Here is a 25,254-nt window from a genome sequence, read left to right on the forward strand (position 1 = left end):
CTTGCGTGATTTTCTTTTCTTTCTTTCTTTCTTTCTTTCTTTCTTTCTTTCTTTCTTTCTTTCTTTCTTTCTTTCTTTCTCCTTCCTTCCTTCCTTCCTTCCTTCCTTCCTTCCTTCCTTCCTTCCTTCCTTTGTGGAACTGGGGACTGAACTCATGCCCTTGTGCTTGCTAGGCAAGTGCTTATTCTACTGAGCCATCTCCCCAGCCCCTTGCCTGGTTTTCTTGACACAGTTTTCTCCTCTACATTAATTTTCTCCCTTCCTCATACAGTGAGTCTTTATTAGGCTTCCTACAGGAAACATTGCTTGACCCTGCCAAAGGATTGGTGGAGACAAGTTATTTTCCTCCTCACCTAATTCCACTCATTTTTGGGTCACTGAGTTGTTTCATACATTTTTAAAGGACTAAATATTTAATTAATTTTAATTTCACAAACATTTACTAAGCACGTATTTCATGAAATGTATTGAGTCAGGTGCTTGGAATACCTTGCTCTTTTGTGTGTCCTGTGTTTAAATGAACTTTTTTCTCCTCAGCACCTGCTAAGATCTGGATGCAGGAATTTGGGTTAGATTTCAAGAGGCTTACCCAAAGTGCCTCTCTTAAGCTTGCGTTCTCAACTAAAAATGACCAAGTACTGTGGTAATTACAGTGGTGGATACGTGCAGTACCACTGAATATTTTGGTAGTCTTAAGAACGTCATGGCATCAAATATTTTAGATTCAAAATAAAATAAAATAACTTTTTAGGATTCAGAAAAGATTCCAACAAGGGAGACACTTCGGGTTAAGGAAGGGCTCAGAGTGTCCGAGTACAGTAAGACCTATGGTACAGTTTGGTTGTGTTTGTTTATGAAACTTCTTTTGGTGTGAAATCCAACAACTAGATTATTTTTGATACCCTCACGCCTATGCACGCACCCAACTTTGTCCCTGTTCTATTCAATTCAGGAACTTCAAGATCAACAGAATAATTCAGAGAGAGGTGTGGTTTTACAGTGTCACTTTTGCAATGGTATTATTACACTGATGCATAGTTCTATATTTCTCCGGAGGAATAACACAAATGTATTAACAATTTTCTGTTGCTTTGACTTATTACAAAGTCTTTTTTTCTATTTATCACTTCATCTAATTCATAGGAGTAAGCTTAATGTTTGTGGTTTTCTTAAGTGTCTAAAGGATTCTTTTTGATAGATATTAGCATAAAAATGAGCTCTGAATAATTAGGTGTGCTGGATCTGCAGTTAGAAGTTTTCTCTATTCCAGAATGATCATGCAGTTTTGTCTGGTTTTATGTAGAGCGTAAGACCACACAGTCTTGTAATAGTGCCTAGGCAAGAGTGTCTTCATGCTCTCAGCCTTGACTTTGTTTCTAATGCAACAAGAAGACTGCTCCTGTTGCTCATAGTAACACGGGTAGCATCTCACTGGGTTACAGTGCAGAATAAAGTCACTTATGTGTGTGAAAACACGTGTATGTCTGGTAACAGTTTTGAATAGAAGATATGAAATTTTGAGTGACTGGAATGTGAGCAACGTTAGGCAAGGTGAGTTCAGTTTATTCAATTCTTACAATTTTTTTTTTTTCATCACACATTCTGGGCTTCAAACTTATAAACATGGTTTTCTCCTCCTTGGTTAGATCCAAGTGTCTGTTGGCAAACACCCTAGTACTGCTCAGTGAGCACTTGTTGATTGAATATTTGAACCGCGTGGATGTTTTAAAGACCAAAGTTGGAGATTTAGAAGTGAGTTTGGTATTTCTGCTTAGGATGTCTGATGCCTCTCATTTAATTTCTAGATTATAAATTCCGTTGATAGAACACTTATAAATACCACATTAAGAAGTTGAGCATCACCTTTAGGCCAAAGCAATTTACTTTTTAAAAATTTGATTAATTCCAACACAATCAGCCCGTGTGTCAGATGATTTCAGTACCTCTGATCGATGCTGACAGGTGAGGAAATTAAAATCAGGGAGGGAAGCAATTAAATGCTGACAAACATTACTTTAATGAGACAACCAAGTCCTTCATAAGCCGTGGAATATGTTGTATTCCTAATAAGTATCTCAGGGTGGTGGGTGAGGGACTGCATTTAGAAGTTTTCTTCGTGTGGATTTTGATGATTGGAGTGGAGAACATTCCAGGTTCTAGCATTTCAGCTGCTTCTGGGGTCAGACTTTTAAATTTAAAATGCTATCTTCTTTTGGCTGGGGAGATAGGTCAGTGGCACAAGCGTCTGCCTGGCAAGTACAAGGTCTGAAGTTCAATCCCCAGGACTGCAAAAAACAAAACAAAACAAAACAAGCAAACATACAAAAAATATATTTCTGTCATCTGTTAATTTAACCAGATCTTAGTATCAGTAATCCCCCCAACACCACTAATGCTATCTCATGAAATTTATGAAAATATACACCATTTAGACAGAATAATTTTTGTTGTTTTCCTACAGGTTTAGAAATAGCAGTGGTTTCATTGTCAAAACTTATGAAAAGAGAAATAGAGAATGTCCCTTTTGTACAACTTCTGATCAAATGTGGCCCAGGCTGAACTCAAACTTTCCATCCCTGTATCTCAGCTCTGCCTCAGCCTCAAGGGGCTGGGCTTACAGGCATGTGCCCTGGCACCTGACTCCTGCTGCTGTTTCCATGCTGACACCCCCCATTAAGAAAGAACACCTGGGACAGCAGGGCTAAAGCGCCACCCGTTTACTGGCTTTAGTGGAGATTTTGACAAGGCGTTGCCATATTATTCATTGGTATTATAGCACTTAGAGACTATCAGATATCATGAGTTATAGTTATGCTGGTCTAATGCCAATTTGAATCTTTGTTCTTAAGATTAGTATTAACAGGCGAGGGTTAGGTTATTTAAATTTTTTGTTTGTGTATGACTGAGCATTCAAGATACCCTGGCTTGTGAAAAACCCACTGAAGCAAGCCTCTTTGCTATGTGTACTTTCCTCGCCCTGCCCCTCCCTTCTGCCTTTTCCTTATGCTTTATCATGTCCCTTCTCTTATGCCATTGGCTTCATGTCTTCCATCCTGTTTTTTTTCTTTCTTTTTTTTTTTTTTTTCACAAAACAGCAGCAGAGATTAATTACCCAATAGCGGTCTCAACTAGATGTGCTAAGGGTGGCTTTACCCAGATTCTGACACATAGATCGTAACTTTGCAGGTTTCAGGTTGGCAGTACAGATTATTTCAGGAAGAAATTGCTTCTGAAAATGAGTGTATTTTTCTTGGAAGAGGAAGGATGGTTCAACAAAGGATGCAGCCATGCCAGGTTCTGGGTCAGCAGTCCTAAAATACACAGCGCCAGCCCAGGATATCTGGCTTCATTACCAGGCCAGAGTGAGATTTGTCAGTTGCCCCAGTTGTCTCTACGGATTATGCAGCACTCCATTGCATTGTTGAGAAGGTATTTTTTGGGGGCTGGCTCAGGCTGCCTTAAGGGCAGGTCTGGTAAGGCATGTGGAGCTGGGGATCGAACTGTGGTCCCCTGTGCCTAACTGGGTTTGCCCAAGCAGGCACTTAAACAACTGAGCTAACCCGCAAGCCCGCTGCATTGGGAAATACTCAGGAGCTATGCTCAGGCCATGTGAAGAACAGCTGCAGACTCAGACTGTGTGTTGCAGAACTTTGTAGTTCTTCATCTCAATGCTGTGGTTTCATGCTTTGCCCCAGGACACTGCATCTATGAGACTTCACTGCGGAGAACAGAGAGGCTGTCCCTGGTCTCTCTGCATGGAACACTCCTACTTCTGCTCAGTAAAGTGTCTTCCTCCATCAGACCATGAATGTGAGGTCTTCTCCCTCTTCTTTCACTTGCTGGTGGGGTAGAAGCCAAAAATGAGATGTGCTTGAGAATTGGGACAATGTAGTGCCTTGACAATTGAATTTTGCACGTCATATATTTGATTTCTATTTCCTGAAGGTGTTAATTTTCTCTCTCCAAATAGCATGCATCATCCAATTGGGAGGCTACACCGTGTAGGATGTCTACTAATTTGGGCATTGAGGTCCAAGAGTGAATTTTTATCTGTCCCATCTTAATCTTGTCATCTCTGAAATAGGATTTTTGTATTTGTAAAAGTGGGGTAATAAAGTGTCATCAGGATTTTTTAATGAGGATGATTTGAGGTCTACTGGCCATGTTAACATTTTTTGAACTATAAAATTAAATTTAATATTGAACGATGATTAAGGCTTTGATTTTGGTGGCAGATGGCAAGTTTCTTGCAGGCCATTTTCTCAACCTTGTTCTCTGCCCAATTTGATTTGAGTCTTTTATGAAAATTGGATATATTAGTCAAACTTCCAAAACGTCTCACACTTTTTAATAAATCGACTACATTAAAATCGATTTTTCTTCTTACAGTGCAGGATCTACTGGATCCACCATCTTTTTGAGCGTAATACCTGGTGATAGCCACAAAGTTTAGAATGATATATAATTCACTGGCAGGTTTCCTCTGGAAGCTATGACTTGCTTTCTGAGAGTTCAAGGAATTTTGATTTTCTTTTTAAGTTTTTTAGTACTTTCAGAACAAAAGATATTTATGCTGCTTGTCCTCAGGTGATGCCCTGTGCAACTGACATAGGTAAATGTGGCATTTTGAAACTAGGGAACTGAATTTAAAAAAAAATTCGACTCGATATTCTCCAGCATTGTATGCTTAAAACCTCATCTTCTGATTGTATAAACATAGGTTTATAGGAGGAAATGTCATCATTTTGTACACAATTTCTGTAGATACGGAATAATTGTAAAAAAGCTTAACAGGATAATTTTGGCTATGAAAAAGATATTATGATCCTAATTTACATACAAAAATTATTACTGAGAGAGCTTAAGTAATTTGCCTAATTGTGTAAGAAGGTAAGCGTGACTGCCTCTGTGTCTCCTGTGCTCTCCTACTTCCTCTGGCCACTCAGATAGTTGTTGTCCGTGGTCTTTGATGCTCCTGGTCCACCAACCGTGTGACCAAGTTTCCAATCATTGCTCATTGTCCTTTTCCCACCCCAGTAACCTAGGAGAAGCCAAGTGGGAAGCGTGGGTCATTGGACCAGAGGGCAGAGCCCTTTGCTCCGAACTTGCCCTTGCCCTCCGTGACCTGCTGTATGGCTTGGACTTCTTCCTCATCTTCTCTGAACTTCAGCTCCCACCTCTGTAGAGCGAGGAGAGCAGGGCCAGTGTCTCACAGGGGTTGCGCAGTGAATGAGAAGAGTTGCCTCAGTTTCCTTCCCATCCAGTCTGACCCTCTGTGAGCCACCAGCTCTGTCATCTGTGGGTAGAATAAATCTTTCCTGTTTCTCCATGGGGGCACAGGGGTGAAATGGCATAATGACTGTGGAAATGGCCTATGAAATAACTGAGTGCTAGATGTATGAGCTTATGAATAAAACAGCTTTAATGCTCAGGAGTAACTCATTCCTGTTTCATTTACAGACACTAGCATTTCATTTGCCTGAGCCTTGTCCCTACTGCGCTGTCCAAGAGCAAGCTACCCCAGGTAAGAGAGGCCTTCGTGTTTATAAAATAAATGCTAAGTGACATCCAAGCCGGTAATGTTTAACTTTATTAATAATGTTTAATTTTATTGTCCTTACAAGGAATTCAAAGGTATTTCACGATCACCAAAGCTTGAAAAGTGGCCAGGATGGTGACCTGTCCTTCACTGGTGCCTTCATGATGTAATTTTCCTTTCTGACCCAGAGTTGAAAGGAGCAGGGGGCAATGGGAAGAGTAGGTGGTGAAAAAGCAGCTATGCACACCTGCGACTTTCCAAGATAAATGTAATCATGATGTACTTCAAACGGGAAAACTATTTTTCCTGTCAATTCTTAACTCTGAAGGTTTAATACCGAAAGCATAAAAATCTGGGCAATGCAGATGATTCAGATTTGATGGTTATTTAGGCATCCCGAGAGTGCTGTACTAGGATGTTTTAATGTATTGCATTATTGTATCCCCAGCTAGCGCATGGCAGCAGGTTTTCCATCCAGTTTCCTTGGCCTTCACCGAGTGCATTTTTCGTTATTCTTCAGAGTCAGTCTGCACCAAATGCCTGACTCTGAAGGGACTAAAACATCCTGGTAGGGTCAATCACTGTCTTTTGTATGCCCAGGAAATTGTTGCTTGCAGCAAAGAGTACATTCCAAGCTTGCAGTGACAACTAAAGACTCCGGCAACACTGAACATGAGTGAGGGGCTTTCCAAGTCCTGGAGCTGTTGCACTTTCCTGCCACCCTCTGGGGTGGATTCAGGGAAACAGGCCTTGGGTGGAGGGCTGCACTCATCGTAGCTGGTCAAGGAAGTAGACGCCAAGGGGGAAGGAAGCAAGAGTGATCGAACTGTAAAGTGCAGAAAGTGTGATTTGTTTATCTTGCAGTTAACCTGCCAATTTCTGTACCTCTTAAGGAGACTCTCTCTGTTCGATGTAATCTTTTGGAAGTCTTAGCTAGAAATGGGCCACATCATTAGTACATTGCTTTTTTCTATTTCTTTCTAACTATTGGCCTTGTAGAATATGAGTTTGTAGAATATTTGATATTATTTAGAGTCCTGTAAACATCTATTTTGCTAAATGTCATATTAATGTTTTTGACGTGTTATCTGTGATTTTGAACTGCCAACGTAATTTCAATTGTACAGCCCTTTGGAAGAATTGAAGTTGGTTGGTGTTGCCCCATATTCATAGGACTTAGCAACTTAGAATTGCATGGATATTATGGTTGTTACGTTTCTGTGATTAGAACATGTCCCATACAAACAGCTGGGTGACATATGGCTTGAGAAACTTCTGTCATTAGATTAGACGTAGCAGCCATGTGTTAGATTTTTCTTTACCCTCATTCCTACGAAAAAGTCCATACTGAGAAAAAGGCAAAAAAACCAAACAGCAAAAGCAGCCCCCACATGAGAAGAGTTGCAGCTCATCTCTAGTCCCCCTGTGGCCCACAAAATACCCCTGCAAATATTTTGTTTAAGCCTATTTTTTTTTTTCATGGATAAATATATCAGAAAAAAAAGAGTCCTCTAGATATCACCTGTCATAGCTTTAATACCTCTCAGAGGCAGATACCTAACTTGTTCATGTAAAAACTGCAGCTATCATCCGAATCTTCGCCCAGATGTCAGTTGCTAACTGTGAATAGACTAAGCTTTGAAAAGTGGTTAACTACGTCTCTTTCCCCACTGAAAGCTGTTTTAAACAAGACTTGAATGGTTGCACAAATTGTTATTTAAAAAGAGAAACTCTGTCTCTGCCTACATTTGTCTGTCTCTCTGTCTCTTTGTCTATCTATCATCTATTATCTAATTATCTTATCAATCCATCTATCATCTATTATCTAATTATCAATCATCTCTATCTGTCATCTACCTGTTATCTGTCTCTCATCTCTCATCTATATCTATCTCTCTATCTATATATGAATGAATCTAATCTCTGTGCTTTAGAGTTGGAGGCTAATAGGCAGAGGAGGATAGAAAATCGTAAATACCATTGAGGAGGTAGAGAAGTTACCATTCTGGTGGCATGTGGTAGAAACTTATAATAATCTTTTGGTAATAATTGTTATCAGGGACAGTAGTGAGGAAAGAATAACAGTTTAAATAAATAATTAGCCTGGACAGTAGTCGTGTCATCAGATAGCTACTTAATGAGTATAATCATTGTTTTTCTCTACTTCCAACGTTCAGCCACCAACTGCGGCATGTTCCCTGTCCCACTTCCAAGCCAAATCTATTTAAAGCTGTATTCATGGAATCTGAAATGGTATACCCTGTTTACTATTTAGAGCTGATACCTCATCTTTTTTAATAGACAATCTCGCAAGAACAGGCTTCTGCCCTCCTGAAGATCGAGTATTACCCCTGTTCCTCCGTAGGGTGATTTTTTTACCAGGATGAATGATAATTAATTCTCATGGATTTGTCTATATTGTCAGAGTGAATTACTTACTATAATAGGAGGGAAAGATCCCTTCTGTGTCTTAAATAAGTTTAGTCAGTTACTACCATTACTGACACGATGATGATGATGATGATGAATATTATTACTTTGAATTGGAAGTAGAGGCAGTAGTTATAGTCCTGTACTACATGAAATGTGACTGAGAAGCAAATAGAATCCAGTCCTAATTCCACGTCTGATATCAGCAGGCTGTGTTGCTTTGTGCAGGTCTTCGGCCTTCTCTGGGGTCCCTTTCAGCACCCAACAGTAGACAAAGGTGTGCCAGTTGCTGGAGTTGCTTCCCCTAAAATGTTGTTCTCTGCTTTTCATTCCCAGCCAGTCCTCTCTCTCTGCTGCCTGCCGTGTCTCCACAATCCCATCTCTACTAATAGAGTGAGTCAGAAATCTGAAAATGGCTCTTATTCTAGTTAGCCTTTGCTTCTTCCCCTACGAGGAATGCAGTTAGTGACGCGAATCACAGCCTGTGCCTGGGCATTTACCCTCCGCTTGTCCACTACTCCCATGCGATTTTTATTTTATTTTACTTTTTTTTGAGACAGATTTCTTACTACATTGTGCATGTTGACCTCAAACTGAACCCTGACCCTCTTGCCTCAGCCTCTCTTGTTGGCTTCTTTCCATTTCAAGTTAGAAAGAAAAGAAACTAAATAAAGCAAAACAAAAACACCCCTCCTCTTGCCATCTCTTCCTGTTTTATGACATTATTCCAGCTCTCATTTTCTGAGTATCTGGTGAACTCATCCACTACAGTGTTAAGAAGAGGTGGATTTCTATTTTGTTCAACTTTTCCCTGGTGAATCACTAGACTTAGAAGGAAGGTTCAAATGGGGACCAAGTTTTCTATTTCAGAAAGGGAGATTTGTGGGGCCAGGGAGGGAACCCAGTTTGTCTGAATTGCAGGTGGTCAACCTTGGAATAAAATTTTGTTTTTTGACTTTATACTTATGTCTTCGCTTTTGTTAGGAAGTTTCTTCTGGTTAATGGCCTTCTTCTCCCCAGTGTTTCAAAGGCAATGGTCTTTTGTACAATCCCCAGGTCAGCATTGTGAGATGTCCTAGAGGCGTAAGTGGACTTCAGACATCTTTAGCTGTGTGACGTTGTGGCACAGTGCTTCTGACTGCGTCTGTAGTCTGTATTAGTTAGGAGAATGTGGCTGTCTTTGCAGACCTTTCTCTGAGAGAATGTTTATCCCTGCCTTCAGCACTTTCTCCTCCTCCCACCTTTTGCTCTTTTCTGGGCCAGGGATTATAGGCAGTCAGGGATGAACTCCTTGAGGGCTATTCAGTCCTCAGTCAGCAGTAACAAAGATAAGAGGAGGGACTAACACGCTGAAGGACAAGCGAATGTTCCCTGCACAGTGAAATCTAGGTCAGGACCCGCCACTCCCAGTTGTTGGGGATGCACAAGATTTAGAGTAGAGTGGATTTTTCAGGCCCTTTTACTGGCTTGTTCTCCTGGGACTGGGCTGGGAATGAGAAGCAGCTGGTGTAATCTTTGCCAAAACCAAATCCATATCTTCATAGATTTCAGGGTCCAAAGAAGAGAGTACTAGCTATCCATCAGGTAGAAGATAATGTAGATGTTTACTCTATCTGAACACTTACTGGGATTTCCTTTTTTTTTTCTTTTTCTTTTTTTTGTGGTACTGGTAAATGAACTCAGGACCTCACAGTCTCCACAAAGGTGCTGTTGCGCATTTACTGTGAGCCACATGGATCTACTGAGTCTGAAGTTCAAATCATGGCTTTCGTTAATTTGCTACGGTTTTATTGAAGGCACCTTTCACTGAGCCTCTATTTTGCTCTGTGCGAGATGAGAATTGGTGGCTGGAGTAGATAACGTCAAGGTTTTGTGAGTCTGAGATGGGCTTCACAGCTCAGCAGTCATGCAGCTACGCCAGGCCTTGCATTCAGAGCGCATCACTCGGGTGACTGCTGCGCCACGTGCTTTCTGTGTCATGGGTTTGTGTCTCTCTCTCTCAGGCTGTATTCTTTGTGCCTCACCAGCTGACATGTCACTTCTTGTCAGTGGACTTTATGTGTGTGTGTGTGTGTGTGTGTGTGTGAGCGAGCGCACATGTGTGTGCGGGCACATGCATATCCACAGATATGTATGTCCACAGAGCGAAGATTAGGGAAGTTTGGAAAGCTCAGGTGATTCTGCGAAATATTAAGGAAAATGTGTAGCTCTGTCTCTCACTTCAGGAGTTCAGTAGATACCTTGAAGGACACACAGAGGCTTTGGAATAGGCTAAAGATGCTTTCCTGAGTGGGCAGTCTGAGGTGACATGTGTTTGGCAAACACTTCCTGTTGCTCTTGGCTCTTTCTTTTGGTTTTCCCATTGTTCTGCTCTGACCATCAGCACCACTGAGCCAGACTCTGGACATTCACACATTTTAAGCTGCTGAAAGATACTTCCGTATTGAAATTTTCATTTTGCTGGCTGCATTGATTAATTCACACCCTTACTCAACTGCCCTTTTTAGCCTGTAGTTTGCTAAGTGCTGGTCACTTTTAGTACAGTGCCTAATTTTATTTAATCTTAGGAAATAGAAAGCTCTTCTCTCATTTTCTCTTGTAAGGAAGGCTCAAAAAGCCTACGTGATTTGTTCAAATCCTACTGCGACTACATAGCAGTTTGGCTTAAATCTAGATCTGCTCTGAAACATGTGACTATCTCCAGATATAATACCATTTATGAACAGCGATCATGACACCACTCATAAGCCACGGGACTGGCTGGTAGAAAGTGGTAAACGGGCCCTTGGAATTCTACAGTTGTGTGCTGTGGGGGTGGGGGAGGGTCAAGATCCCATGTTTCAAATCATTCACATGATAGATAATTCACTAACTAAATTCTTATCTAGCCCATAAGGTAGAATGTCTTAAAAATATCAATGACATAAATGCATTGTAAATCATTCAGAGATTTCTCCTGTTTTTCAGACTTCTATCAGGGTAGTTCTCTAGATAACCAAGAGGAGGAGGATAGGATCCTAGTGCTCTGATCAACCAAATTGGAATTTCAGTCCTCGGGGGAATCAGTTATTTTTTTTCCTATTCTATCGAGCGTGGGACTTTTTAACCGAGATAGACTTTTGACCGTACATAGATCAGCAGAAATGCAGATGTGAGCAGCTCGAATTTGGATTCTGCCCAGTTGTAATGACTGCCACATGTGTGAAGCTAGCACTTGGTGCTGGTGGCCCGCCATGAGCGTATGTACGAGCCAGGCGAGCGAAAGCCAATGTTGGGAGTGGACGAGGCTTCAGAGACTGGCGGGCTACATGCTTTCCGATGGGGAAATGGAGGCACATGCACAGAGGTCAGGCAGAAGGTCAGCAGCTCCGTGGGCATGCTGGCAGAACAGGGCAGACCTGTACAGCACTCCATGGTGCTCTGTCTGCTGTGGATGAGCGCTTACGCTCACAGGCAGGTGTACTTGGCTTTGGAAACCAGTATCAAAACTAGCTGTCCTGGGATAAGTTACCTGTTGTCCTAGGGGCTAGCACTGTTGTCTGGGACATCGAACTCTTACCCTGCAAACAGAACGACGGCCAGGATAGTTTATTGCACTGGTTCCTAGGCCCGGCCATCTTCCCGAAGCTCAGCGAGGCAGGCGCGGTTGTGTGGCTTCTATCTCCTAACTGTATCTTGGCCTGTTTTAGCTTCTTGCTACTCAGCATATTGCAAGCAGCAGCGTCTGCCTCCGCATCGGGAACACGTGAGCAATGCGGACCCTCCGGCCCCATTCCAGATCTCTTGCTTCAGAATCTGTGTTTTAACAAGATCCCCAGGTAGTTCACATGCTTGTTAGAGTCCGCGCGGCATTCTTGGAGGCCTGAGACCAGTTTTAGGGCTCCCGGCCACGGCCCCTGCCGATGGCTGGCCTGCTGCCCACATTCTTGGGGCGTGCGGTACCCAGGGCTGAGATAGCGGAGGGAGGACTGAGAAGTCCCTCGCTGGGAGTGACGGAAGGCTGCGTTGAAGAACTCCAGCAGGCTTTCTCTTTTCAACGCCCTTCACTTCCTTAGAAGTACTATTCACCAGGGGTCAAACCCGATTGGATTCCAAGTCTTTCTGATCCCCAAATCCATGTTCTTTTTTATTAAATCCCGATGTCTCAGTCAAGAGGAATGCTGGGCTGTATGTGTGATAACTCTTGCTTTTCCCACAGTGCGAATATTTCCACACTGGCTGTTTTACCCTATTACTCAATTCCTAGAGGGGAAGAATTCTTTAAAAAAAAAAAAAAAAAAGCTTGCACTGAAAGCCAGGATCCTGCGGCTTAATCAGTTATTTTCGTTCTTTAATGAGGGTGACTATTGTGAAATAAGTAATTATTAATTACTCAGAAATAATGAAATATTTTAGTTTCTTTGCTACAAAAGCATATGGAAGCTACAAGAAAGCATATGGGTGTTTCTCAAGAAGCATATTGGTAGATGGACAAATTATAACGGTGCCAATATGCCTTTGCTGTCTGGCTTGGGCCATGAGTACGTGCGCTGGCATCTGAGGCCTCTCATGTTGAAAGGGATTTAAAAAAAAATCCCCATCTGATGTGTGTCTTGGGCTGCCTCTGGAGTTACACAGCTCTGCCTCGTAAATCCTTCTACCATGTTCCCACACAGACGGTACTGGCTGATGTCTACCCGGAAGACACCTCGGCTATGAGTAGCTGCAGGAGGCCCTTCCTTTCCAGATGTCCCTCCTTTTGTGTCTTAGCCAGAATGACCCTCCCCAGAGGAGGATGGAGTGTGTGGGTCTCACCATTTAGCACCCTTTAGTGGTAAGAGAACTGGGAGCAGTTGGCGCCACCGGGGATTTTGTGCTTCCCGGGCCCAGCCATGAATCTGTGCGCCGCAGATTTGTTCCTGGACTGTAATACCAGCGCTCCTTGGCCTCCAGGCGCGGCCAGTTATCCCATGTGACATCTGTGCCCTTTGTTCCTCCTTTCCTCTCCCTTAGATTTCTTCTCTTTGGCTGCTTCTGAGGTCAGTCTGGTCACATGTTTGTTCACTTTGCAGGTGACTGGAGCTGTTTTGGTTGTTTTGAGGGCTGTTCACATTTAGGTTCCTAGTGATCAAAGGTGACACAGTATGCTTAAGAAAGGACCCGGCTGAGTGTCAGACAGCCGGTCTTTTCTTTCTTTTCTTTTTTCACAAAGGTCTTCTTGCAGCATTTACCTTGTACATACAGATAAGGTTGCGTGCTAGCCCACTGAAGGGATGACTGGATGGGTACGTTAAGGTGAGCCTGCCCCAGGACTCAGGGTAGAGTGTGAGTTTAGTAATATGCATAGAGAACAAGACATTAGAGATGTCTTTCTTCTTGCAGGGCTGTTAGAGAACCTAGGACTTGAACTGGTTTTGGAAGATGACTTATTGGACTTTAATGGGATGTCACAGCCAACTGAACAGTACATCTCTTGCAAGCAAGAAAGAACTTGTGGAAGATAGGACCCAGAAACTAGCGTCAGGCATGTCAAGAGAATGAGGCAGAGATCATTGGCATGTGTGTTGGATAAAAACCTTCCCTTTGTGATGAAACTGCATCTGTTCATCAGCAACACATGAGTTTTAGACAAAGATGGTTTCCAGGAAGCCTAGACTTCTTTAAGGTTCTCACCCTGCAGCCATGTAGGTACGATAAGCCATGTAGCCAAATTCTGGATGGCATGCAATAGCAATAGGTTGGGGACTGGACCCAGGTATCCTCTTTCCATTCTGGGGCTGCACTTAATACCCACAGGACGTGACAGTGATAGGCAGTTGCGTAGTCCTTGTTCTAGCCTTTACTCAATGAAACATGATCTAAGTCCTCAACCAAGTAAGAGCTTTATCCAACTTGAACATTGATGACCCTTCTGGTGCAGAGGGCTGATTTTATGGCATGCACCTCCCTCTGTTTTATCTGTATGGTTCTTGCTTTCTTGTCTGGAGAACCAGCTCATACCCTTCCTCCTAGAGAAGCCCTTTCCTTTTCCCTTCCCTGTTGGAATCTGGTCCTGTAATTCATCTTTCATCTTTTTTTTTTTTTTTTTTTTAAAGCTTCTCAATGCGTTGTCCATTCTGATGTCAAACTCCTGGGTGCAAATGATCATCGAGTTGCGCTGCAGCTCCTGGGTTGCTGGGACCATAGGCCTGCACCAGCACACCTGGCTCCCCTTTGTTTTGCAGTTAGAGTTTGTATTGCCTGCTTTTCATTCCCTCTCTCCTCTCCCTCCTTCTCACTCATGGTTAGCATAAATGTACCGAATCTAAGAACTACATTCTTCTCGGAATGACCGGGCCCAGTAGGAGATGCAGCACTCAGTGAAAAAATGCAGGCCTGTTCTTCTCTCATCTTGTTGGATGTGATGGATGAAACTTGAGGGTTGAGAGTTTGAAAAGAGAAAAGTTACTTAAACATTGGTGTGTAGTCCAGCTCGCTTCCCAAAGAAGAAATGATTTGCTTTACTTTACCTGCCTGGTCAGTTGCAGGTATAAGAATGGTGCCCTGGTCTCATCAGAAATTAGAGAAGTGATTGGGGCATGAGTTCCTTCTTGTCTTTTGTGGAGCCCACGCTGGGCTCCTGCTTTTTGTGAAGACCATTAGGAATAATGTGGTACCAGTACCAGTGGCATCAAACAAAGACCAGCAAACACTGATAGGGCACTTTCTCTGTGATAGGTCCTGAGCTGTGTGCTGCCATGTGGTTTCATTAGGGAAGTCATCAAAAACTAGAATTCATATACGAAGGAGGCAGATTGTTTTTAAATAGGTTTCTTAGCCAAAGCCCATGCCTCTAAGTGTGGAAGAGCACCGTAGAGCAGACAAGTGCTTACCTCCGAGCACACGGGGAAGGGCTTTGTACAGTGTAATGCATTACTGTTCCAAGAGGCCTAGACTGTGCAAGTCAATAACAAGTGGCAGAAGATGTGTTAAAAATTGAGGAGGAGGAGGAGGAGGAGGAGGAGGAAGAGGAGGATGAAGAGAAGAAACAGGGCCTACACTTGCCCCATGAAACAGAGGGCTCCTGACTTTCCCACCCTCTTGTCCACACATGCAGCTTGGAGTCTTTGGGGAGCTGGTACCCATTGGGTGCCTCTTTCCTGACTCTGTAGTGCTGGCTTTGGTTATGTTGTAGTCTCTGCTTTTTTCTGGCCAGCCCTGATCCCACTGGAAGTCTGTGACTCCTTCTTGTGTGGTATGATTCCGATGCTGTCCCCCTTCCCTCTCCTCCTTCTCCGAGTTAGCTGGGCAGCCTGAGGTCTTGAAGGCACTTCCGTGCCACGGCACTCTGGACGGGCCTTGAAATGCTGCTGAGGAACGTGATACACCGATCTGCTAAATCCACAGTAAAAATAGCTTCTGATCTATGGGACTTGGTATTAAGCGAGATGATATTAATGAGGTCTGAATGCTGCTCTGAAATGCGGCAGCTGCACACCCATATTGGCTGCTTTTCCTCGCTACCTCTGGCAGCCTGAGAGCAGTGTTGCCATGACGCTCCTTGGGCTCTGTTTAGATCAGCTATTTTCTGAAGGAGTCCCTGACCTTCCCCACAATAGAAACTGTTGATGTGGTCAGGGCAGAGGCTCTTCAGGATCTGTGTGCCTGGTGAGGCCCTGGTTGTCACTTGGCAGTGTTGGTAACTGGAGGACATAGACCTTAGACACTGTGGGGTAGAGGAAAATGTGAAACATTCCTGAGGCTCGCTGGATGTGTGACGGCAGGTACCGCAACACGTGAACTGGAAGCGACTTGCCAAGGTGGTGGATTGGAATGAAAACTTGGGGAACCGGAACTCAGGTCTCCTGATATCCAGCTGGGTGATGGTCCTGCTGTGTCTCTCTGGTCCTTCTCAGTGTCCCCTTCAACCCTGACCTAGGGACATTGCTCTTCCCAGGAATGGGCAAAGAAGATGAAAAAGAAGAGGTCATTGCAGAGGAAGGGATGAGGAGATGGTTTGAATGTGTCCCTCAGAGTTCACGTGTTGGACAATTCATCCCCAGTACAGTAGTGTTAGGAGTTGGGCCTTTTAGCAGATGGTCAGGAGACAAGGCCTCTGCCTTCCTGAACGGTCTGACACTTATCGCAGGAGTGGGTCGGTTACCTCAAGCAAGACTTGTTATGAAAATGAGTTTGATCTCCTGTTTCTCTCTTGGTTTCTTGCCTCACACTCTCTTGCCTTTCTGCCTTCTAAAACAAAGAAGCACAAAGGCCCTTGGCAGATGCTGGCACTGTGCTCTCGGAAAACCCAGCCTGCGGAGCTATGAGCCAAATAAACACCAGTTGTCTGTAAATGACCCAGTCTCGGGTGGTCCAGTACAGCAACACGAAATGGAGTAAGAGACTTGGGGGAAGGGCCTGAGCCATCTGCAGAGCTTTCTGAGGAGAACTAACCTAGCAGATGCCAAGAAGTCTGAGGATGACGAAAAGGGAGAGAGGAAGTGACGTCGTGTTCTCAGTCTCTGTGTGCTGTTTCCTGATACCCTAGAGGACCTCACAAGATTCCAGGAAGAGCTTCTGTCAGTGCCGTATTTTTGTTTTTGGTCGTTGTTAAATGTGATTTATTCTACAGTGTATTCTTGCAAAAATTTAGCAGGGAGATAGTATTTTCTCCATAAGATTACAGGGCTCTGAGGTACAGAAATTGTGCTTTAAATGGGTCTTCCTTCCTCTTTTCCTCCCTGCCTTCAGGAATGACACACTGCAGAGACCTACACACATAAGATCAAACAGCTAGCCAGTTCTTGGTTTTGTTTTTTGAATTTGGCTGAATTCAAATTGCTTCTTAAAATTTTTTGTTAGTTGCTGGTGAAAACTAGCAAATAAAGATTTTGGTATTATCAGTCTAGATTCTTTTTATACTCCTTGTATGTTCTTATTTAATTTTCATAAAGCCTAGTACACTTCTATTAATCCTCACTGTGCAGTAAAAAGATGAAAGTGGAGTGACAGGCTCCAGTTCACCTCAGGAATCAAGTGGTGGGGGAATTGACTTGAGTCTAGATCTTTTGTCTCCAAGTATTGCCGTTTGCGTTAACTTTCCCCAGTCGTTACAGACGAGATCTTGTTCCTTCAGCAGTGGTTTGGACTTCTATGGAGGAGTTGCCAACCCTATTCGCTTAAGAGCTGGAGAAAATAATTACAAGGCCTTTGGTTCAAACAGTAATTGTTTTATGTATTGGGCACACTTTAGCTGACATTATTATTATTATTATTATTATTATTATTATTTTTGTAAGCCAAGAGGAAATACTCCATTTCCATCTTTAATTTGTTCAAATTGAAATAAGCTTCCAAATACTTAGTAAAACTCTTTAAACTTTCAACAAACTGGAGCATGTAGAGAATACAAGAAAAAAAAAAAGGTTCTCTGCCTTTTGCATCACTTTCGTGTTGACCAAAGCTAGACTACTTTTTTTAATTATAAAAGAAGGATGTAGACATGTTTGAATGTCACTCCTAAAACACAGATTTTTTTTTCTGTTTTGTCAAGTTTTCTTGATACTTGCCATATTTATTAGATGATATCCATCATCCTGTTCTCCATTTTTATATAATTTGGATGAGTTTGATTATAATATTTGCATCTTTTCTGAAAATCCACAAACAGATTTTTTTAGCATTCTTTTTTTAGTGTATATGCTCAGAAAGAGCGCTGTTGCCTGATTTAAATTTCAGTGTGGAGACCAAGCTGATCGGTAGTAAGTATAATATCTTGTTATGTAGGGAGCTGTTGCCTTTCTGCGTCTTTCCAGGTGTGTAAGCAGGAGAATGAGTTGAATAATAATGGTAGAATGCCCAGAGAGAAAGTTGAATACAGAAGACAAATGTGTGTGGGTCTGTTTCTGTATTCTTTGCCTGTACCTATGAGTGTGTGTGTGTGTGTCTTTTTACAAAGTTTCTGCAATTTGGAAGAACATCATAATTTTGGAAGTAACAAAAGAGAAAGCTTAAATTAAAACTTGGCTATTTCAGGGAGAAGCATATATTTTAAATTTTGTTTGAATGCAGCTACGGCGAAGTCTACAGACGGGTATCAGTTGGGGTTAGATGGAAGTCAGGCGTTATCTGTACACAGTACTTTCTTTGGGAAGAAAGCTTGTCTTGGGAATCAGCAGAGCGTGGTTGCATACTCCCCACATGTCTTCAGCCCCAGTGTTTACCCAGATTGTTGAGCTCCTTTGATATGAACGGTGACCTTGAAAAAAAATTGACTTTGTACTGGGCTTGCTTCAAACATGTCTATTGTGTTCTACAATTTCTTCTGTGCGTGTCTGCGTGGTCCTGAAGACAAAAGGCACAAGTTTGTGACAGTCTTATTGTTCACTTGAGGGTAGCTGCAGCACACAACGTTTATAAAAATCCTTCACTGAGAGTTCAGAATTTCTTTAGAAGTTTTCGGGTTACTCTTGAAAATCTCTTTACTTCTTAGACTCCACAGAATGGAGAAAATCCATCTGCCTCCTTGCAAGGAAAAAAAAAAAAAAAGTGTACCTCAGGAGTGAACAAGCCTGTTTTCATACTGTCCCAAACTGTCAATGTAGGAAAAGGTTTCACATCTTATCAGATGTTACAGAGCTAGGAAAAAAATATACACATAGAATATATAGAGTGCGTATACATGTACATATATATATGATCTGTTCCCTGTCACAATATTTAACCCAGAGTACTATTTACAGTAATGAATCAAAATGTCAGTTTTAAAAATACAAAGTGTCAAAGTGTTCCCACGTTGCAGAAAAGTTTGATGTGACAGTTTGTTAACCACGTGACTGTTGCATCAAGTGTTTCTCACGGCGTGATCCGCCCTCCTCCCTCTCTGATGGGCTCCTCACACTTTCTGAGTGAATTCCTAGCTCTAGTCACTATCCCTAGGAGTGCATGTAGGTTACGTGTTTCCCACTCCTTGCAGAAATGCTGCTGTTTTTCTGTACTTAAGATTGAGTGGATTTCACATCACTATAGAGTGGTTGATTTTGTGCCTCACACATTTATGTATGGTAACTTTAAAAAAAAAAATTGTTTTTCTGAAAATTTGCTGCTTTCATTGCCGAACCATCCACGCGACACCTAAGCTCACAGAATGGATGTTTTGTGTTTTCCACACTGAGTTTCCTGACGTTCCATTTAGCTGTCTCCATTTGCTGGTACTCACTCTGTGACCTTGCGGGATGTGCTTTTTCATTTTGCTTTGTACATCAATTAATTCATTTTCTAAATCCTGAAAGGGCTGAGCTTTGGTACACAGATTCTGTCTATTTTGGAAAAGGCGTGCTGAGTGCTTGCATGAAAATTTATGGCTGAACTAATTACTTGTTCTCTATCCCTAGACCACTGTTGGTATCCGTGCCTCAGTTTCCTCCAGAGAATTACTAAAGATGAAATTAGATTGAATCAGTGAATCTTGAAATTTATTCCCTAATGAGTCTTAGGATTCTATGAAGAAACAAAACCTTCAGTGATGCTGTGTAGGGCAGGCAGTGAAGATTGTTCAAGCATAGAAGCTTTGCTATTGATCTGTTAAAAGTTAAGTTTTTTTTAAAATGCTATTTCACTTAAATAAAAGGTTCTATTGATTAATCTGTCTGCTGTTTGAATCTCATCCTGGCTGATCTAGAGTCAGCAATCTCTCACTCTGAGGCTTATCCTACATGTTTTTGGTAGATGATAGTGCTGGGCAGTCTTGGCTGTTCTGGCTACTGGGAAAGTCTCTTCAGTAGGTAGGATTCTCTTAGCTCCTGCTAAGGGAAGCTGAGAGAGACCTCATTTGGATCTGATTTTAATCATCACGGCATTTTAGTTTTAATAAACTCTATCTTAGCAGATTTCTAAATTATTAAAAATCCTTATTTAGAACAAATGCAGAAACAGGAGGCTTGGCAGCTTCTGGTAAAGGGTATGGATTCTGTTCCTTCAAGCAGTCTTATTCTTTCCACCACTTTGGGGAGGAAGATAGACACCCAGAGTTTCAAATTTCAAATCATTCATTGCTTCCCACTTCCTGTGCAGCCCCCCTTCTGCACAGACTCACAGTCACAACCACGTGGCTCTGTTCTGTTCTACTATGTCCCTGTGTGCATCTCCTGGACTGGTTGAGTAGTGAAGTGGAAAGGTATAAATTGTAAGTCAAGGGAGAGAATGTATGAATGACAAGTGGTCCAGGTACATGAATGTAAAACACTACCAAAAAGTTTCTACATATCAATGGAACAAAATGAAGTTGCTGGAAATATTTTTTCTTGACTTTTTAATATTCTTTTATTATTTTGTTATACATAGTAAATGTATTCATTTTGAGGGAATCGAGATATAGATCTAGATGGATAGATACAAATATGCTGTAAGTTGATTCTTCTACTTTCTATTTTCATTCCCATCTCTCCAGTTCAGGGCCTTTGCATCTTTTCAAAAGACAGATTTTTTGAATCATTGACTCTTGAATCATTTTTACTTGTAATTTCATTTTCTCATGTGATCTTTGCCATTTGCTTCCACTAGTTTCAGGTAGAAAACATTTTCCTTCAACTAATAAATACATCTTAATTTTAGGAAAGAGGCTAAATGGCTGTTGTTCCAGATGCCAAAACATCGCTTCTCAGATTCCTCGGCCTAATTAACCCTTTCAAGAGCTGACGTCCATTGAGTTGATGGTCTTAGGACTGATGTAGAGTGAAATGTTCCTCTGGGAGTTGTTACCATAACATGGTCTGCTCCAAGAAAAAGCAGCTGTATCTGGCCAGGAATATTCTTAAGTCAGATGTCATTGCTGGAGATGTGTCTCAGTTTATGACAGGGGATTAGCTAAAATCTGTGTACAGGACCATCATACAAAGCCCAGGAGTCAGCTCCTTGTCTTTCCCTGAAGAAACAGTTCACTTGGTAAAACATTCCAAGGGAACATTAAAGTCTAAACATATAGTTGTAAGTGAAGTAGAAAACGTCTATTTTGTGTTTAGATGTATCAAAAGTCAAATTAGTGGAATGGATTATTTGATTGCAGAGGGGACGCATGAGAACATCCTCTAAAACATTATATTTGCTAATTTAGTGGTCTAAAAACTTTTTCCCATGGATTTTCTCCTGTCTTTTTCCTTCTCCTGGCTGGAGTGTGAGGACCTTGAATTTGGGACCTTGTCTATCTTGTGGTTGTCTATTTTCTAGGCACCTGGAGTCACACTAGTTTCATCTATTAGCTCAGTAACTATGTATGGAATTGATGAACAGTTTTAGATGGGGGGGGCATGACATAAGCCTGGAAATTGTGGCCATGGCTGCTTCTGAATTTCCTCAGACTTTTGGTAAGTGCTTTTCAGGTCAGGCATTATTCTGAGCACTGGCTTCTTTAAGCCACTTAATTCTCAGAGCCAGTCTTTGAGCACTGTTATTACATTTCCCAGATGAAAAATTGAGAACCAGAGACGTTATATAGTTTGCCGAAGGTCACACAGTTCCCGGTAGATCAAGCTGGGAGATGAACTCGTGTGATTTAACTCCAGCAACTACTGCCTTAGCTGCTGAGCTCTGGCTGCACCCGCGCCATGGCAGTAGAGTTGCACCTGCCTGTTGTGCCTTCCTCCACGTTGAGAGGCTGGAGCTAGATGACAGGTCCGAAAGTATTAGGAAAGGTGGGAACCAGCTGGCGGAAGTGAGGCACAACACAGGTAACTAGTAACTCTAAATGAGAAAGTGGAAAGTTAGTTTGGAGACAAGAAGAGAGCAACTACTCCTAATTGGAATGAGAGCAGGGCCTGAAGGAAAGCTTCACGGGGGACGTGTTGGTGGGTGGATCTGGATAAAGGGAAACACTTTCTAAGAAAATGGGATGGACAGTAGCAACAGTGTCACTCTACAGCTGTTTAGAGGAACAGACCCTTTCCACCAGGGTGTGGGGTGAGGAGTGGGGGGAATAAGGAGCCTGAAAGAGAAGGAACCCTTGCGGTGGACCTAAATAGGAAGGTGAAATCATAACAAAAGCATCTCAGATCTGTCTGCCTTCTTTCAGCTCTGGCCAAAGAGATGATTCCTGCCTTATTTATTGTGTTTTCATACTTTGGATTTTAATGCATGAATCCATCAGTGTTAGTTCAAGGAAGTACCAGGGTAGAAAGGGCAGCCACATAATCCGGCATCATTCGGGTGGAAGTCAGCAGGCCCAGGCTCCCAGGAAGTCCTGAGAGAGTGCTCAGCTTGCTGACTTGGCCTCTGACCTTGTTCTCTGAGCAGCCCCTTTAAGGGCACTTAGAAAGCCTTTCCTTAGAGCCCCTTCAGCCAGCCACCTGCACGGACTGGGACTCGAGCTGTACTTTTGCTGAACCGGTCCTCCCAGAGCAGAGCTCCTTTCAGGCTCAGGGCGGCCAGGAGTCCCATTCTGCAGGAAGTGCAGCGGGGCCACTTGCCGAGAGAAACTGCTGTGTGTCATTTAGAAAGAGCCATGCTGAGACCGCACCCTTGAGGACCTCAGCCCTTCTAACAAAGTAAAAGTGAGAAGCAGGAAGCAAAGGAGCCTCAGGTTTTGAAACGCAGTGTGCCTAAGAGGGATGGTTTCTAGCCACAGGACGTCCCCTCTCTGGCTGCCCTGAGAAGAGGAAACTGTGATGAAGAGGCAGCCTCTGACCAGCCAGCAGGGGCAGTGTCCTTTCTGATCTTTTTACTCACTCCCTGGCATTGGCCCAGTGGGGGGAGAAAGTGCCTTCTCCCAGCCGAGCAGAATGCGGAGTGCTGTCCTGCCAAGTTTCCCTGTTCAGTCCTTTCCTAAGCCAGTGGGGCCAGAATTATTAATCTTCGATATGAGGATAGTTTATACCAGAGCGCCTCTCTCCTGTTGCTTTACATGATGGATGCTTATCCTTCCTTCTCGTGGTTGGTGACCATGTGCTCCTCCAGGAGGTCAGCAATGTTCTCCCTGGAACGCTGAGACTCCTGAATCGTGGGATGCTGATGGTACTCTTGTTCTCCTGTGTGCTTTTGCCTCTCTCCTTCCAGGGCAGCCTGGGAGTTATATGGTGACTCTTGTCTCCACAGTTGAATCCTGAACTGCCAGCAGGCAGCCCCTGCACAGCGTGGCTTCTCTGGAACCTCTTAGACCCTGCCTGTCCCAGGAGACTCTTAGCCACTTGTGCTTCCTGACTTTACTGACAAACTGACTTGGACCTTGGCCCTCCTGATTTCTGTCACTTTCCTCCCTTTATCTGTGAAATATTTGTTGTTTTCTTAGTCCTGCCTTAATTTTCAACCCCCACTTTTCAGATTGGCATGTACTGGAATCACCTGGGGAATCCCAGCCTCAGAAGTGAAGGTTCAGTGGGCCTGAGGTAGTGTGGGGGAATTTGCATTTCTGCTATGCTCCAAGAGGGTGCTGAAACTGTCTGCGGGCTCAGTCTAATTAGGACTGTTTTAATATATAGTTCAGGTACCTCTGTTTTCCAGGAACTTTAGCTAGCATTCTTAGTCTAGTGGGCCCACCCTTCCCTCCCTCCCTCCCTTTTTCCCTCCCCCTTTCCCTTTTACTTCTTCCCTCTCTTCCATTCTCCATCCCATTCCCTTCTCTTCCGTTCCTTTCCCCTTTCCTTGTCCTTCAATCTCTCTGTCTCTCCCTCTCTCTTCATTGCTCTCCCTGTGGCCTCTCCCTCCCCTGTCTTCCTCCCCTCTCCTACCTTCTCTCTCTCCTCCCCTGCCCCCCTTTTTTCCTCCTCCTCTCTCCCTTACACTTTCTCTACCTCCCCCACTCTTTTTTCTTTCACTCTCTTGCCTGGTTACCATCTTCAATAAGAAAAACAACTTTTTATAAGCAACACAACTCTGGGGAAGGAACCTGAACTTTGGAATGCATCTTGCCTTCACCTCTTGCTAGTTGTGTGCCTACTTAGGCCAACATCAGGTTTTGTGTCTTCATTTTCTTCTACTGCAGAAACTCATGGGAAAGACCCCATGAGACAAATGTATCAGGCGCTGGACCAATCCAGTAACACTTGTAGCAAATTATGTTGGTGTCTTGTTTGGTTTTGTACCTAGACTCACTGACTGTATGGGGAAAGACGCGGCTTTAATGACAGTTTCCAGTACAAGCAGAGCAGTGGGCAGAGGTGCTGAGACATCAGGAAGCCTTGTGCAGGTTCCTACAGGTGATTCTCACACCCACATTTGGGAGCTCAGATCAGAAGAACAAAGTTGTATTTATATTCTGATTTTCTCCATCAGGCTAAGTCTGTGAGTTTTTGAGTACTGTGTTCGTATTTTGAGCTTCTTATGTAAACTGTCAAAGAGCAATGAAATCTTAGTGGTTGCAATTATAATGGGTAGATTTTATAAATCCTTAGCATTAAGTCTTCTGCACCCAAAATACCTCAAAATGAAAGTTTCCTCTCGATTTTCTTCAGAAATCACATCTGTGCGTCACAAGGTAAGTCTACAAAGCCCAGGCCTGGCCCAAGGAGTCATATAGCTGAGTGTGTTTCTCTTCCTATTTGCCACTTGTTATTCAGTGGGAGACCGTCATGTGAAATTAGCTAGCTTTGGTCCAAGGCAATCACACCAAGTGACAAAGGAGAGGTAAGGATAGCCTTTGGGGGCCCCTAGGTGGTTGTAAGGGGTCCTGTGAGAGAGATGACATTTGAGATCACCTTTAGGACTGGCAGAGCTCATTAGATGAACTTTAGGGCAGGAACCTGTGGGATGCAGGGCGCTGTATCAATGCTCTTAGCCAGAGATGGTGAAGCTTCTAGCAGCCCAGGGCTCAAACTGCAACCCTCCATTTATCGCAGAGCACCAACACTGCAATTAATCCTGAATGCTAAGGTTTTAGTTTAGAAAAAAACAAAACAAAACAAAACTTATTCGTTAATACCTTTTATCATTAAAAAAAAAAAAACAAAAAAAAAACAAAACCACATGTGCAGTAGCTTCGCCACCACTACACTAAGTGTTCCCTGGTGTTTATAGCCAAGTTATATGAAATGTGGTATGTCGAAATATGAGAATGTCCTTTGAAGAGCCCTCACTGATTTATTTTGGTTTATCTTACTGTGCTTATTTTATTTCCTTTTCCATTTTTTATTTTAAAATCTCTTTAAAGGTTTATGTCTTTGGCCACCTTTTTCTTCCTGCTATTTTCTTCCCACTTGCTTCTTCCCAGGTGGTGGACCATGCCTACCTGATTCCTTTGACTTTCCTTTCTCTGGTCTGGAACCGTGAAATCCCCCCACGTATTCGCACTTCGCAGCTCTTGCTTTACCTGGCTGCCTTAGCAGCAGCCTCTTTTTAATTTC

At 42.9% G+C, this 25,254-nt stretch overlaps 1 protein-coding gene across 6 annotated transcripts in view; it reads left to right on the top strand.

Annotated features, from left to right (window-relative positions):
• Positions 1-25,254, top strand: part of Lpp (LIM domain containing preferred translocation partner in lipoma) — a 658,136-nt gene that overhangs the window by 166,678 nt on the left and 466,204 nt on the right. For all 6 annotated transcript variants that reach the window (XM_023700939.1, XM_023700942.1, XM_023700943.1 and 3 more), the window contains one exon: positions 5,461-5,524. The gene's annotated coding sequence lies outside the window, so the exon portion shown is untranslated. The remainder of the gene's footprint in view (positions 1-5,460; positions 5,525-25,254) is intronic.

This window comes from Octodon degus, unplaced genomic scaffold (assembly GCF_000260255.1).
Source record: "Octodon degus isolate 3935 unplaced genomic scaffold, OctDeg1.0 scaffold00128, whole genome shotgun sequence".
Classification (NCBI taxonomy): domain Eukaryota; kingdom Metazoa; phylum Chordata; class Mammalia; order Rodentia; family Octodontidae; genus Octodon; species Octodon degus.